The following is a 13,438-nucleotide window of genomic DNA, read 5'->3' as shown; positions in this document are numbered from 1 at the left end:
TGCTCTTCTGCGGTGACTGGTCCCGTGTGTGTCTGGGTCTCGCACGGGAACAACCTGCGCTGCCCGGGGTATTGGTTGGACCCAGCTGTTCAGACACTCTGCAGAGGTGAAAACAGTCCCTCCGATCAGTGCAGAAATTGTTGTTGAGTCATTTCCCTGACTCCCACTTTAGGTGAAGGATCTCCTAGAACTGTGCAAGTATGGAAACACATGTCCACCACACAGAGGACCAGATTCTTCAATCTTTGAGATTTCATCTCTTTATTCAAGATTTTGATGGTCACCATTGAGTTGTACGAGATATAAAACAGCCAGAAAAATCAATTAAAGATTACTGCTGAGCCTACATGGAGGTTTATTTGCTTGTCATGTAAGCACTGGAGTTACAACATTTCATTCATGTACTCCATTTTTTAACATACGGCAAGGGATTAAGACACGAGTTTCTCAGTCATACATTCAACTCCTGTCTCATAAAAGGAATATAAACTATGCCTCATTTTCCACGCCACAATTTAATGGGACCCAAAGTTATTCTGAGTTTGAAATTTTTTTTGTTTTGAAAATTAACTGTATGTTAAAGTTGTGTTTTGTGGCAATGCTGTGCTTAAGCACACAATGTGGCAACCATTGGGCTCAAGGAATAAACCCTGGCAGCTGGGGAACGTGTTTGCATGGGAGCACATTTCTGCTATTATGCACATTATAAGATAGGAATAGCTTTATTCCTACATGCATACTTGTCTTCAGTAAACAATTTGGTTGAAATGGTGTCCTAAGTAAAAAGATTCTGCAGCAATAGATAACATCACCAGGGAAGTACATAAAACATAATTGCAAAGAGGCATCATATTTTCAAAGAAGACAGGTCTCTGATAGGTTTTCAGCTCTTACTCTATTAAACACAAATTTTTACAACTACATTGTACTGAAGGAGTATGGTGTAGAAGGAGAAGTTCACCTCTTTACTGTTTGCTTGACTTAGCAAGAGTCATTCCTCTGCCCTTTCCCCATGGAACTGAAAGGCAGAGCTGAGACAGCAGCAGTGAAACGCGTCAGCGTTGAAGAATACGGAGAGCTTGACCCCGCTCCACCAAAGAGGCTGATGAAGTGCTGAGTCTAGCCCAGGCGAGCACGAGGGCTGTGATTCATGCGGTTCGTTCAGCTCTCTGCGGTCTGTTGACAGTGACTGTCCCAAAGACCAACCTCAGAAAGGCAGAATACGTTTTTAAATCTGGAAAACAGCCGCACTTTAATCAGGCTTCCAAACGCCCATTTGTACGTGAACTGTGAGGTTTGCACACAGTTTCCCAGGGCACAAATTGGGTGGGTGACCCAAACACGAGCTTACAGTGATCTTTGCCAGTGAGTTGTGAGTCACTGTCGAGTAAAAACAGTTTTAAAGTATACGTTTCTGTTCTCCAGCATTTCACCAGCTGAAAGCTGTAACTCACATCAGTAAAATTTGAAATCTCTAACAATTCATCCTGCTAGAAATGCAGTGCCCAGAACTCCACAGCTGAGCCGTTCCAGAGACTTGGAAACCCGGGCTGCAACAGAAAGGGCTCCGTCAGCCGTACAGGAGCGTTCCCGTTTCCTTTCAACTCTGCAGGAGCACTGCAGGCAGCTAGTATGTGCAGGCTCCTCTCAGGTTGGTGTAATGCCTGCATATCTGTTGATACCAGCATAATCCTCTACAATTCTGTCATTTAAAATTTCCTTTGAACAGATTTTTGTGTGTCAGTACTGTAATAAAAATGCTTTTAATACCAAGTTTATTGTAACAGCTTGCAAATGACAGCAAGAAATCCAGCTTGTCATCATATCAATAGCATAACGGAAGGCAGCAGAGCTTGCTGGGAATCTTTTGATGAAACTTTCATGTCAATGTTGATTGTTCGAAAATACTTGAAAAGCATCCGTTTCCAAAAAAAAAAAAACAAACTTGAATTTTACATTTCTTTTGCAAAGTCCACATTTCTCAAATTTTTCAGACCTTCAGAAAAAGACTGACGTATAGTTTTGGTAAGATTCTAATTCAACAACTAAGCTCGTTGTATTGATGCATACTTTTTGTCCAGCTCTTGAATCAAGTGTAGAAGGGTCTTCCTTCGGAAGGGACGGGGCGGGGGGGAAGCCTGGTGAGATCATTGCTCACGGCGCGGGAGGGCTGCAGGCAAACGCGGGGACCGGGAGGGGCTGCAGGGCCACGCTGAGCACCCTCTCCTGCTCAGGCTGCTGGTCCAGGCTGCCCAGCCCTCCCCACCTCGTGACCACCGCGGCTCTGGGCGCGGGTACGGGCCCTCACAAGTGCACGCAGATAGACAGGTACAGTCCTGATTCTGTAGAGCTCTGGAGTTCTCGTTGTTTTTGTATATGTGTGTGTGTTTCTATATAAATATATATACGCTTTAGAGCTCTACAGAATTGTATAGAATACGTGTATGCACACGCACACGTGTATATATATACCTACACACTTGTATATAGTTCTGTTACTACATAGCAGCCTGCAGCCGTCTCCCGTTTCCAAAGCGAGGGAGGTTCCCCGCACCTGAGGGCTGGTGGTCTGCCTGCACGGGGACACACCAGGGACGCGTGTCCGCCCGCAGCTGGGCCAGCGCGTCCCTCGGGCTGCAGCAGGCTCTTGCAGGCTCGCTGCGATGCCTTTGTGCGGGCTGCTTGGCAGAGGAGGAGGTGTGCAGGAGGTGATGGGGAAGGCACTACTCCCCTCCAGCCTTTCAGTCTGGAGGCGGGCGTTAAAGCCCCTGGGGTGACCCCTTCACTCTACCCTTGGCAGACGGACACTGCTCGCTGGGACCCTCCACCACGCACAGGAGGAACTGGGCCTCTCGCAGCAGCACTCAGCAAAGGGCCCCTGAGCAGAGCTGCCTGAGCCGGGTGGCAGGAAGATGCACATCGAAGCAGTGAGGAATCACTGAGCCAGAAAAAGAAAGTGAGAGAAAACCTCGCTGGGTGGCCTGATGGCTGTTGCATAAAACATCACAACACTCCTCGATGCCAAGATACTGTAGGGCTTCATCCAACAGCCGACGCTTAAAGAACAGTACATGGCTTCAGCGTGAAGCAGAAGCATCAGCACCATTCAGCTTTAAAGGACGATCAGGGATTATAAGACTCCAGCTGTGACACACAGGAACAAAACACACAAAGAGCACAAATTTGCATAGAAGCTCATTGTTTGCTGATGCAGACTGAGACCAAGCCCAAAACCACAAACCACTGAAGCTGCAAATTAAGAAGGCAAATCAAATACAAAACTGTTTGACCACAAAGGTTAAACAGCTCATTACCTGGCTAGCACCTGCAGTTCTCTGGGTTTTGACCAAGCATAAAATTAGGGTAATAAAGTGGCAGCTATTAATGAGTGGCCTCTGTGAGGGGCCTTTTCTCTGAAAGGAGAACCCAGGGAGCAAGAAAGCTGGAGAAGCTGCAGTCTGGGAGTAAAAGGGTATGTCCTGCCATTGGGAACTAAGCGCTGTCCTTCCGCTAGAAAAAAATAGATGACAGGAGATGACAGGACACAAACTATTCGCTATGTAAAAGGAGGGATCCATTAGTGCATCTGACCACCTGGAAGAACTCAGCATCATCCAGAAGTCTAGACGTGGCATAGGAAGGGCCAGGGCAGGGAGGAACTGTGAGGGTCACTTACTCCAACCCCTGCTGCAAATCTGTCATTAACCTTCTTACCTCTGGATGAAACATCCTTTCTGCAGGAAAATTTCTGCGGCCTTTCCTGGGTGATATCCTCTAGCTCTCTAGTCGTGCTGGTTGCATTTCCCCAGAACTCTCCAGCTGGTCAATGCCCCTCACGGTGCATCACCTGGGATGATGTTCCCCACCTGAAACTTCACCAGTGCCATGCAGATCGGAAGAACTGCCTTGTGACAACTTGCAGAAAATACATTTGTTTACATGTCTGAGCTTGTTTTGTTTTGGAGGGAAGAAAAGGACCTGTTAGTAGTTCGTATTTGGTTTACGATTCATTGTAATTCCAAGATCTGTTTCTGGACCATTGCTCTTCAGCAGGTCTCGTGAGACAAATACTAGGTAGGAAGTAACTTCAGTCATCTGAAATACAAGCATCTATTTTTAAATTCTTAATTTAAATTAAGAAAGGGTGGCTAAATGAAAGTTAAGTGAATGGAATAGGAAATGAGGGATGGAGCTGCCCTTGGGAGTTTATTTTCACATCAATTTCTGTTTCATTTATGTCACATTTCCAAAGGTGGGTGGAGCTGGTGTGATGCGGTACTGCACCAGCGGAGTTGCCTGGCTTTTGGTCAGCTTAGTACAGACACACAGCTAGCTAATGTTTGCCTGGGGTATCCTGTACAGCAGCTCTCCGCTGCAACGGGTCACCAGTGACCACAGAGGGGAAGGGAACATCACACAGCTGCTTTTCCTTATTTCCAAGGTTACATATGCCCCTCCCCATCCCTGCATAAAATTTAGCACTCCTGCCCCTGTCTTGCAAAGGTAGCACGTACCCTGGCTTGCTGGAAGAGTGGGAAGTCAGCTACAAGGAACTGCACCCCCACGTAGTTCATGGCAGCAGCTCTTGAGCCTGCAGACCCACAAGCAGAGGACTAAACGCCCTTGATTTCTGGACGAGGTTTCTCAGGCAGAATGGCAGCACTTCCAGTCCCTACGCAGCCTGGGAGAAACCTGCCTTCAAGCTTGGGGATCATGAATCACAACAGCCTTGCCCTGAGCTGCTGATAATGCGATTCTGTATAGAGAATTTTCCCCTGTGCCAAAACAAATGTTCTTTTCATTTTTTATAGAAAGAGCTAATTTAGAACAAACCGATAAAATAGAACAATAAATGTGAAAGTCACTGCAATTTTCAGATTTAAATAAAAAAATAAAGCACTCAATTGATTTGCTGCACCTGAAATCAATACTGAAATCCCAGAATTCCCATTTTGAGACTTAATCATTTAAAGAATTCATTTTTTTATAATGTTACTGAAGCTGCATATGACAGCTTGGAAGAGGAATAATCTGATTCAGATGCAGTGCCACAGGGGAGTATTAATCAGAGTGATGGGTACTGCTATTGGCACAGATGCTTAAGGTGGAAAAAGAAAGAATTTGTCGAAGCAGATGGCATTGCCTCCTCACCCTGACGGCTTGTGCGCACTGAGCGCACAGACCTGTGAGTGCGATCGTGCAGCACGTGCAGGCCCCTTCTGCTTCAGTTCTTAACCTGCTCCTAAATCAAGGGTCCTCGAAGGACTACATCCCTGATCCAATTTACGTGAGGTTGATGAGACCATTTAAAATAGAGATATCAGAACATAGTGCTGTATGCACCTGGATTCCGAGATTTCTTGCCCAAAAACAAGCTGAGGAAACAGAAATAACTAATGACGAGGCCAGCAGCACCCGCAGCCCGGGCAGAGCCCAGTGTCCCTGCGTGGGGGGGCACTGCCCGGAGCCGCGGCGGCGCAAGGCAGCACGGTGAGGCAGTTCTCGACGCAGCCCTGACAAATGAGCGCTGCTGCTTGGGGGGTGCAGACGTGCTGGCAGTGTCCTCCCCAGCACTGCGCGTGCTGGTGCCTCTGCCCGTGTCACGACACCTCCCGGGTCCCCACACCACCGCCTGCTCCCCTGCAAGCGCCAGGAGCGCGACGGAAACCTCTGGGGGATTTTACACCAGCGGGAGGGTTTGCCTCAGACTCAGACAAACACAAGTAGCATCAGGAGATCACCCCGAGGACGTGCGCCTGCGGCCGAGCACGCGAATCGCGCACGCAGTGCAACGAGCCGGGTTGAGGGGACGAGGGGCTCCTTCTGCACCCGCGCGCAGCAGCTCCGGGGGTCCCAGGCTGCGCGAAGCCTGCCGGCTTTCTGCAGGTGCACCGCGTGCAAGGCACCGACGTGCCGCAGCTCCAAGGCAGAGCCCAAGAGCTCTGGTGGGTTGCTGGGGTTTACTCCTCTCCCAAAGGCTTTCAGCAAGATCCCTCACTAGGTGCCTTTAAGGAAATTGAGATATTTTGGGATAAGAGGGAGCGTCCTATGTGGATACACTACTGGTTAAAGCAGGAAATAAAGAGTGGAAAAAAATCATTAATTTTTTACAGAGGTGAGAGGTCACCAGTGGAGCAATGCAACATATAAAGGATCTAGAAAAGAAGGGTCACGGGTGAAGTAATAACGTTTGACAGCAATACACAGTTACAGAAAGTAAGAGACAGGCTTACCAAAAAGAAATGCAGAAGGACTTTTCAGTAATGACTGGGCATTAAAATAGCAGATCAGATTCACTGTAGATAAATGCAGAGGGTTACACTTGGAAAAAAATCCCAACTTCACAAAAACTGTAATGAGCACTAAGCTGACTGTTATCACCCAGAAGCGAATTCTTGGGATTCTGATAGTTCTGTGAAGCTTTATGTGCTCACAAACAGTCACAAATGTTAGGAAGCACTTACTGGTTAAAGAGAGAGACAATAAACCAGAAAACATGGTTACACAACAATATAAATTCATGGAGCACCTTTATCTCTACTACATTCATTTTTGATCCTCCCCCCTCCCCCAAAAAAGGAAGCTCTTACTGGAAAAGATCACAGAAGTGCTAATAAAATAATTAGAAATAAGGGCTGTCTTCTGAAAAAGAAAAAGGTGGATAGTAGAACTCCTCCGTCTGGAAAGCGGACAAGTGAGAGGAAATAGAGGGGTCTGTGAAACACTGAAGGGCTTAGAGAAAGTGTGCAGGGAGCAACCAGTCGTTGTAATACAAGAACTTCTGAGAGATTAACCTGAAATTAAATGAAATGAAAATGAAATGAGATGAACCTGGAATAAAACTAGCAAATGGGAGATTCAAAATTAGCAGGATACAGTTCTTCACAGGCAGATCACTACACGGTGGAAGTCCTCCCACAGCATGTTGTATGTACCAAAAACGTTCATGTGGGTTCAAAAAGTGAACGGACAGAAGTGAAATGAGAACGAGAGTCCACTGAAGGACATTCCTGTGTCACAAGTTGCTGGAGGCTGGGAGGATGCTCTGGGAAAGCATCCAGGCACTGTTTGCCTCGCTCTTGTACTTCTCCTTACCCAATTGCCCCTGGCTCCTGTCGGGCTCGTTAGGTCGCTGGCCCGTTCCTACGCTCTCACGACGGAAGAGGTGGGCGTTGGTATGCAGCAGCTCCGGCTCAGCATCGCCTGCAAGTCCAGGATGCACCGCAGGGTCTGTGCACACGTGCATCAGATGTCCAGCAGCCCTGCGATGAGTCGGACCTATTTCACGCTTTTGTTTCCGTATGGGTCTGAACGCAGGCAACACGCTGGAAGTGGAGGGCATGCGTTAGGCTTGACACGCACACAGGGTTTGATTGCACATGAGCAGTAGGTAGGACTAACCCAGTACCTCATTGCTACCAGCAAATGCAGCTGCCTCCTGCCAATTAGCAAAGTCACAGAAAGGCAGGGCAGGCTGGTGGGAACCTGCTGGCGGGAACTGAGTGGTCGGGCGCAGGCAGACGTGAGATGTGCGTCGCTACACTGATGCGGGCTCAGCAGCGCAGGGCGTACGCTGCAGAGACGCCCGACCGGGCTATTCGCTAGCCAGCTGGGTGCCAGGGGCAGTGCTGCTGCCTTTGCTCCGACTCAGAGCACGGCACCCCGGCTATCGCGCACCCGCACTTCAGCAGCCCGCACAGCCCGCGTGCTCCGCGCTGCAGCGTTCACGCACCCGCGGAGCCGCAGGTAGGGAACGGCTGTGAGCGAGCACGACGGCTGGCACCGGCCAGGGCTCTCTCACTTCAGCCTCTCACACGCTGAAGCGACGGTAGGATACCGGATTAGCACCGGCAACGTCACCTAGCCGAGCTTCACTCCTTCTCCTGTCTCTGTGCTGCCGCCTGTACTCTCCTGGGTGTCACCGCTCCGCAGGGCCCTTCCGCTCATGTCCTGCACCACTGCCTGTATTTCCCAACCACGGCAGAAGTAGTGGTTGGCGCAGACACAGAATACGGGCACGTGCATGGCTCGTAAGGGCTTAATGCAAAACGATGCTCAGTTGTTGTCACTAATTGATCCTTTGCGGCAGCGCCCGGCGGATCACAGAGCAAAGACCCGGCAGCCCGGGCTTACCCGCCCCGTCCAAAGCCGTCGGCACTTTCACATGAGCCGCCACGGGGCCAAGACGAACAGCATCGACCTCGGTAGGAAAGCAAGGCGTGAGCACAGCAGCGCTCTGTCACTCTTACTTGTCTGTTTGGGGAGGAATTTTGGGGTTTGGGGTTTTTTTTTTTAAATGAGTCCTGAGAAAGCTCTAGATGAAGAAAACATCACTTTCTTGCCAACAAGCAAGGCTGTTCTGCAGCCCAGTTATGAAGCACTGCCACCATGAACATCACAACAACACGCTGAATCTCGCTTTCCAAATTACAGCAGCTCTTGTAGAGAGGCTGCAGGTTTTTGCATTTGATTTTCTCTTGAAATTATTTGAAATTAATTTCAGAGAGTTTGTTTCTGTAGGATCCAAACCTGACAGATTGTCGATAGCATTAATAATTTGGAATTTTATTTCCAGTTTTGATTTCCACCTTTTTTAGCATGTTTTCTTTATATGGCTGTTTGTTCCTAGGATTAGGGAACACTGAGCTGTTGTTCAGAGGAGACTGTTAATTCCCAAAAGATCCGTGTGAAGATTACTTGAGTTATTGGCTATTTTGCTTCTGTACATTGGCATTTTTGTTTTAGTTTATTGCTTAAGAAAGGAAATCAAACAAAACCGTCACTAAGGCTGGAAGCCTCGTGGCCTTGAGCAAGGTGGACAAGCACGGACGGCACGGGCCGAGGAAGGAAGCAGCAGCAAGTGGCATCCTGCTCCTCCTGGCATGACGGCAAAGAGAGAAACACGGAGATCCGTCTCCCCTCAATGGCGCAAGCTGTGACAAGGGAAAGCCCAGCAGAGCAAAAGTAAAATAAATCCTCCCTTGAGCGAGGTGCAGTGCTGGGACGGGGCTCTGGGGGCTCCAGCCCCGGAGATTTTCGGGACTCAGCTGGACCAGGACATGCGCAACCTGCTATAGCCCTGCTTTGAGCAGCAGTTTGGACTGGAGACTTCCAGAGGTCCCTTCCAGCCCGTTATTCTGCGGCTCCGTGCTTTCCTACGGCCCCTGTTGGAGCAGCAGGGTCTCCACCGAGGGGAGACCTTCCCGGTGGCGTGGGAGAGGCTCCTGCCAGCACACCTGGCGCTGGGGCGGCTGGTTGCCCCCCCGCTACCGAAGGAGGACCCAGCCCTGGCCCCGTGGGTAAATGCAGCAGTGCGCCAGCGTCCGGGAACACTCCCGGACAAACGGGGCGTGCATCCCACATGCCTTTTCTGCCCCTCCCGCCGCCGCCTCTCCCACAGCCCATGTTAGTATTAGCCCCCAGCGAGAGGCTAAAATAGGCCATAACCACTCCACTTTATAGTCTTGAAAATCCCGTTGAGTTCCCTTTTCTTCACCAAAAGGCAGCTGCCACATTCAAATCATTAGTAATATTACTGTTTTAAATGATGAATTGCCTTGCATCTCTGCATCTTGATGGGAAACGGTTGCTTGCACAGCCCAGATCGGGCTGGTCACCTCGTGCCTTCGGCGACAGTGCCAGCAGCGTTTGGTTGCACCACTGCAACGGCAAACACCAGGCTTGTTCTCCAGGCGAGACCCCGACCGACAGCCCCGCTTCGCCCCGGGGACAAATGAGCCATTCCCGCCTAACCCGAGTGACCGATCTCCCTACCGGGACCGAAGCGCTCGGCGTCTGTCCCAGCTTCTGTTTCTGGGAGCTGATAGATTTTCACAGTGCATCATAATGATATTTTTAAATGTTGGTTTTGAGAGAAAAAGGGATTTGGGACCCGTAAGTCTGGACTGTGTCTCATTACCTGGGTACGCACTGAAAGATCTTCTGATCAGTCCTGAGGAAATTCATGAAAACTGCATGAAAGTTTCATGAAGTAAAATCCAATTTCCACACTGTAATGGTAAGAAGTTGATACAAAGGTTGTTATAGAAGTAAGTCAGTGCTTACAAATGCACTTTTAGTTTCGATTTATCCTGAATTTCTGACAGCATAGAAGAAATAAGCAGAAAATCTAAATTACAGCTGCTCAGATTGGCTCAGCATGCACTGTGTGAAAATCACAACAGAGCTGTGAAGTCTCAGAGGAAAGTTAACTCCCGCTTACCTTTCCTTTTAATTAAACTGTGATCCTTCAGGTTGCAGCTGGATCTGCTGAGCTGAGTGGCCGTGGCAGGGCTGGACTCTAAATTATTTAGGCTGTGCAGGGCACATGCGGGGAAACGACGCAGTCCTGCAGCCCTCTCACCACTTATTTTAGTAGTCGGATTTGGAAAAAGGTGCCCCGTTTCCACTCATGTTTGTGTCAGCTCCCCAGGCCACGCAAACAGTCCTGCCCTCTCCCTGCGAGCTCGCCCCGCGCAGCCGGGCCGGGGCCCCGCTCAGCCCTCTCCCGCGTCCGCTGCACCGTGCCCCGAGCACCACGGCCCTCTGCAACGGCAGCTCGGCTTCAGCACTTCTGGGCTGAAAAATGGCTGCAGGGGTGGTTAATTTAAAACTGGGATCTACAGAAAATTGTGGAAGCAGGAAAGGGGAGAGGGAGGGAATGAAAGGAAAAATAACTGTAAGGGTATTATTTAATTTACTTTTTGGAAAATCTAAGAAAAAATGAAACTAAATTGCCATCATGGTTAAACAATGGAAAAAGGACACTAACACAAAGAATGACACAGCAGTCAAAAAGTTGTTTTCAAATGAAGAATGGGGAAAGTGATATTGGTGGTAAACAGCCTGCCTCGATACAGTAATTTTTACGTTCTGATGTCCCCGCCATGGCCCATCTACACCCAGGTCTGTGATGCTCCCTGTCAGCTGTGGTTGCAAACACCAAGACGTATCGGACAATAAGGCCAAGTCACCAGAACTCATTCAGCACTCGCCAGCATCCCACAAAAGGTCCCCGAGCAAACGGGCCCTGCACTCGCAGCTGCCTGGGAGGACGAGAGCCCAAGGTGGGGTGTCATCCAGTCCTACAGATTCACCTCTTTTTAGGCTTTAGAAGATTATATAAAATGCAATTAGACTAAAAATAGCTTTAAGAATATGCTATGAATAACAGATATATATTTAAATTAGCCATAATTAAAAGGTGCCTCTGAGATAGTGTTACAGCTATTCCAGACTCACATCGTAGAGAAGTCCCATTCAGCAGATTCCCAAAGTCTTCACAGAAAATGCAGCAGCTGAAAAAGGGAAGCGAGTAGTTGGCTGGCCAGCTGCTAATGACCTCAAAGATAAAAATGAGACTCCTGTGAGGTTTTAACAGCCATTCTTTTATCAGTAAAGTGTATCGTTTCCTATTCCTTATGTTTTATTTGTATTTTGCTATTATGCATACATTTATATATTACAAGTTATTTTTAGCTTGTTGCTGACATTCAGTTATCAGAACTGTCTTCTGTTCCCACCTTAAGACTAAGAGACAGCAGAGAGCATGACTTGTCACACTGCAAAATATCAGTCCCCTAAGCATGCCCGTCGTCCCATCCCTCATCAGCAACGAACCTTCACCTCCGGGCTCACGGGAGGACTGCATATGGACAGATAAGGAATCCTCGGCCTCTTCAGTTTGTGAAAGTCCTCTTGTGTTTCTTGGTGGTGATGCAAAGCAAGGTGCAGGGGATTATATATATATATATATATATAATGCAAACATACTACTCTCTGCTTGCTCAGAGGAGTGCTCTGCTGCACAGAAATTATTAACACTAAACGCCTGAGATCTGACCTGGAGCATTTTGCCAGCAGCCAGTGCCAGTCTCTCGACCCTTCTCAGACCACTGAGTGCCAGGGGGCTGTGTCGGACCGCGGCGTGTCGGGAGGACGGGTCTGCAGGTCATGCGGGTCCCGTCCTGGGACCGACAGCCGCAGTGCACAGCCCCACGCTGGTCCCTTGCCGGTTTGCAGGAAGCACACAGCAAAATTTAACCTCATGCCCAGACAGATCCTCAAGTGCTGCTTGCACATGCCATTTTGCACTGGGGACCCTGGGGCTGGTGGGTCGATGCAATGCAATGCCCACCCTGCAGAGCCAGGCTCGGCCCCCCCCCCCCCCCCGCACCGCCAGCTGTGGGCAAGGAGACGCAGGGCCCACCATCCCCTACGTCCTGGCCCAGGTCTACAGCGGCTCAGAAGCGAGGACCACCCGGGAAAGCACTCCGTCTGGTGCGGGTGCTGAGACCCCCCAGTGCTCCCGCCCTGCTCCTGCATCCCAAACCTGTCTGTGCAAACCCAGACTCGGCATTTTTCCACTGCTCTCCAGCGCTGAAAGGAGCGGAGAGGCCAGAAGGTTCAGCATTACTTACTGATCACCTCCATTTCTTTTCTCACTGGACTTTTCAGCTGGTGCCCTTGATACCCTGTTTCTTCAGCATACGTTGTCAGACCTGTTGTTCAATATTAGTGTCATACTGCTTTTTTGGACTGTGGCCTCTTTCAGATATAAATCTAAAGATTTCATTAGTATTAATTTCCTCTGTTTTGTCCCATTGCTGCCAAAGTGCATTAATACTACATCTCTCTAAGTTGCTCTATAGTGAATGCAGAAACCCACACAAAACAATTTTTTCAGTGGTATTTACAATACTATCTAAATGCATGCAAGTATTTTGAACATTTTAAGTGATATGACTGTTAATCTAATAGACCAGACAGACCCTTTTTATTCTGGAATTATCCAAGCTATTATACGTTACATAAATGATAATTGTACACTGCTTGTCTTACACACGCTTCCAAATATTTCAGAGTTTGAAAGCATTTTTCTTTCCTGCAAGCAAGCCAAGTGAAGCTCAGTTTTAAAACCGCTTTTCTTCCAGGGTAGTTTATTCTGCACATCACAGCGTGCTGAATTCCAGCTTAACATGCTCCCCACCTAATCTCCGCTAGCCGAAATAGTCCCCTTTTCATATGGCTAGTTGACTGACTTTATTTTGCTGCGTAACAGCTCACAGCGAGCAGGGCAGGGCTGTCGAGCAGCCCGAGCACGCAGCGCGGAGCAGAAGGGCAGGGCAGAGGCACAGAGGCACCAGCCGATGTCTGCTCCCCGCTGCAGCTGCTGCCGCTCTTACTCGGAGAGCAGCCAAACTGTGCAAGTGCTGCAGCGTGAGGGACGCTGCCACCTCCTCCCCCCAAACCCTTCTGCCCCTCTGCTCCCACAACACCGCACCCCCCGCTTTTGGGGCTGCACCGCTGCAAAACCCCCCTCCCCTCGGCACGGCTTCCCCACCTGCCCCTGCCGCGGCTGCTCCCCCCCCCCCCCCCCCGGCACACGATGCCCAGGCCCCTCTCCGCAGCCCCCCACCGCCCTCCCGCGCTGCGGAGG

This window comes from Dromaius novaehollandiae, chromosome 5 (assembly GCF_036370855.1).
Source record: "Dromaius novaehollandiae isolate bDroNov1 chromosome 5, bDroNov1.hap1, whole genome shotgun sequence".
Lineage (NCBI taxonomy): Eukaryota > Metazoa > Chordata > Aves > Casuariiformes > Dromaiidae > Dromaius > Dromaius novaehollandiae.
The sequence above is the reverse complement of the archived record's forward strand: the minus strand, read 5'-3'. Positions refer to the sequence as shown.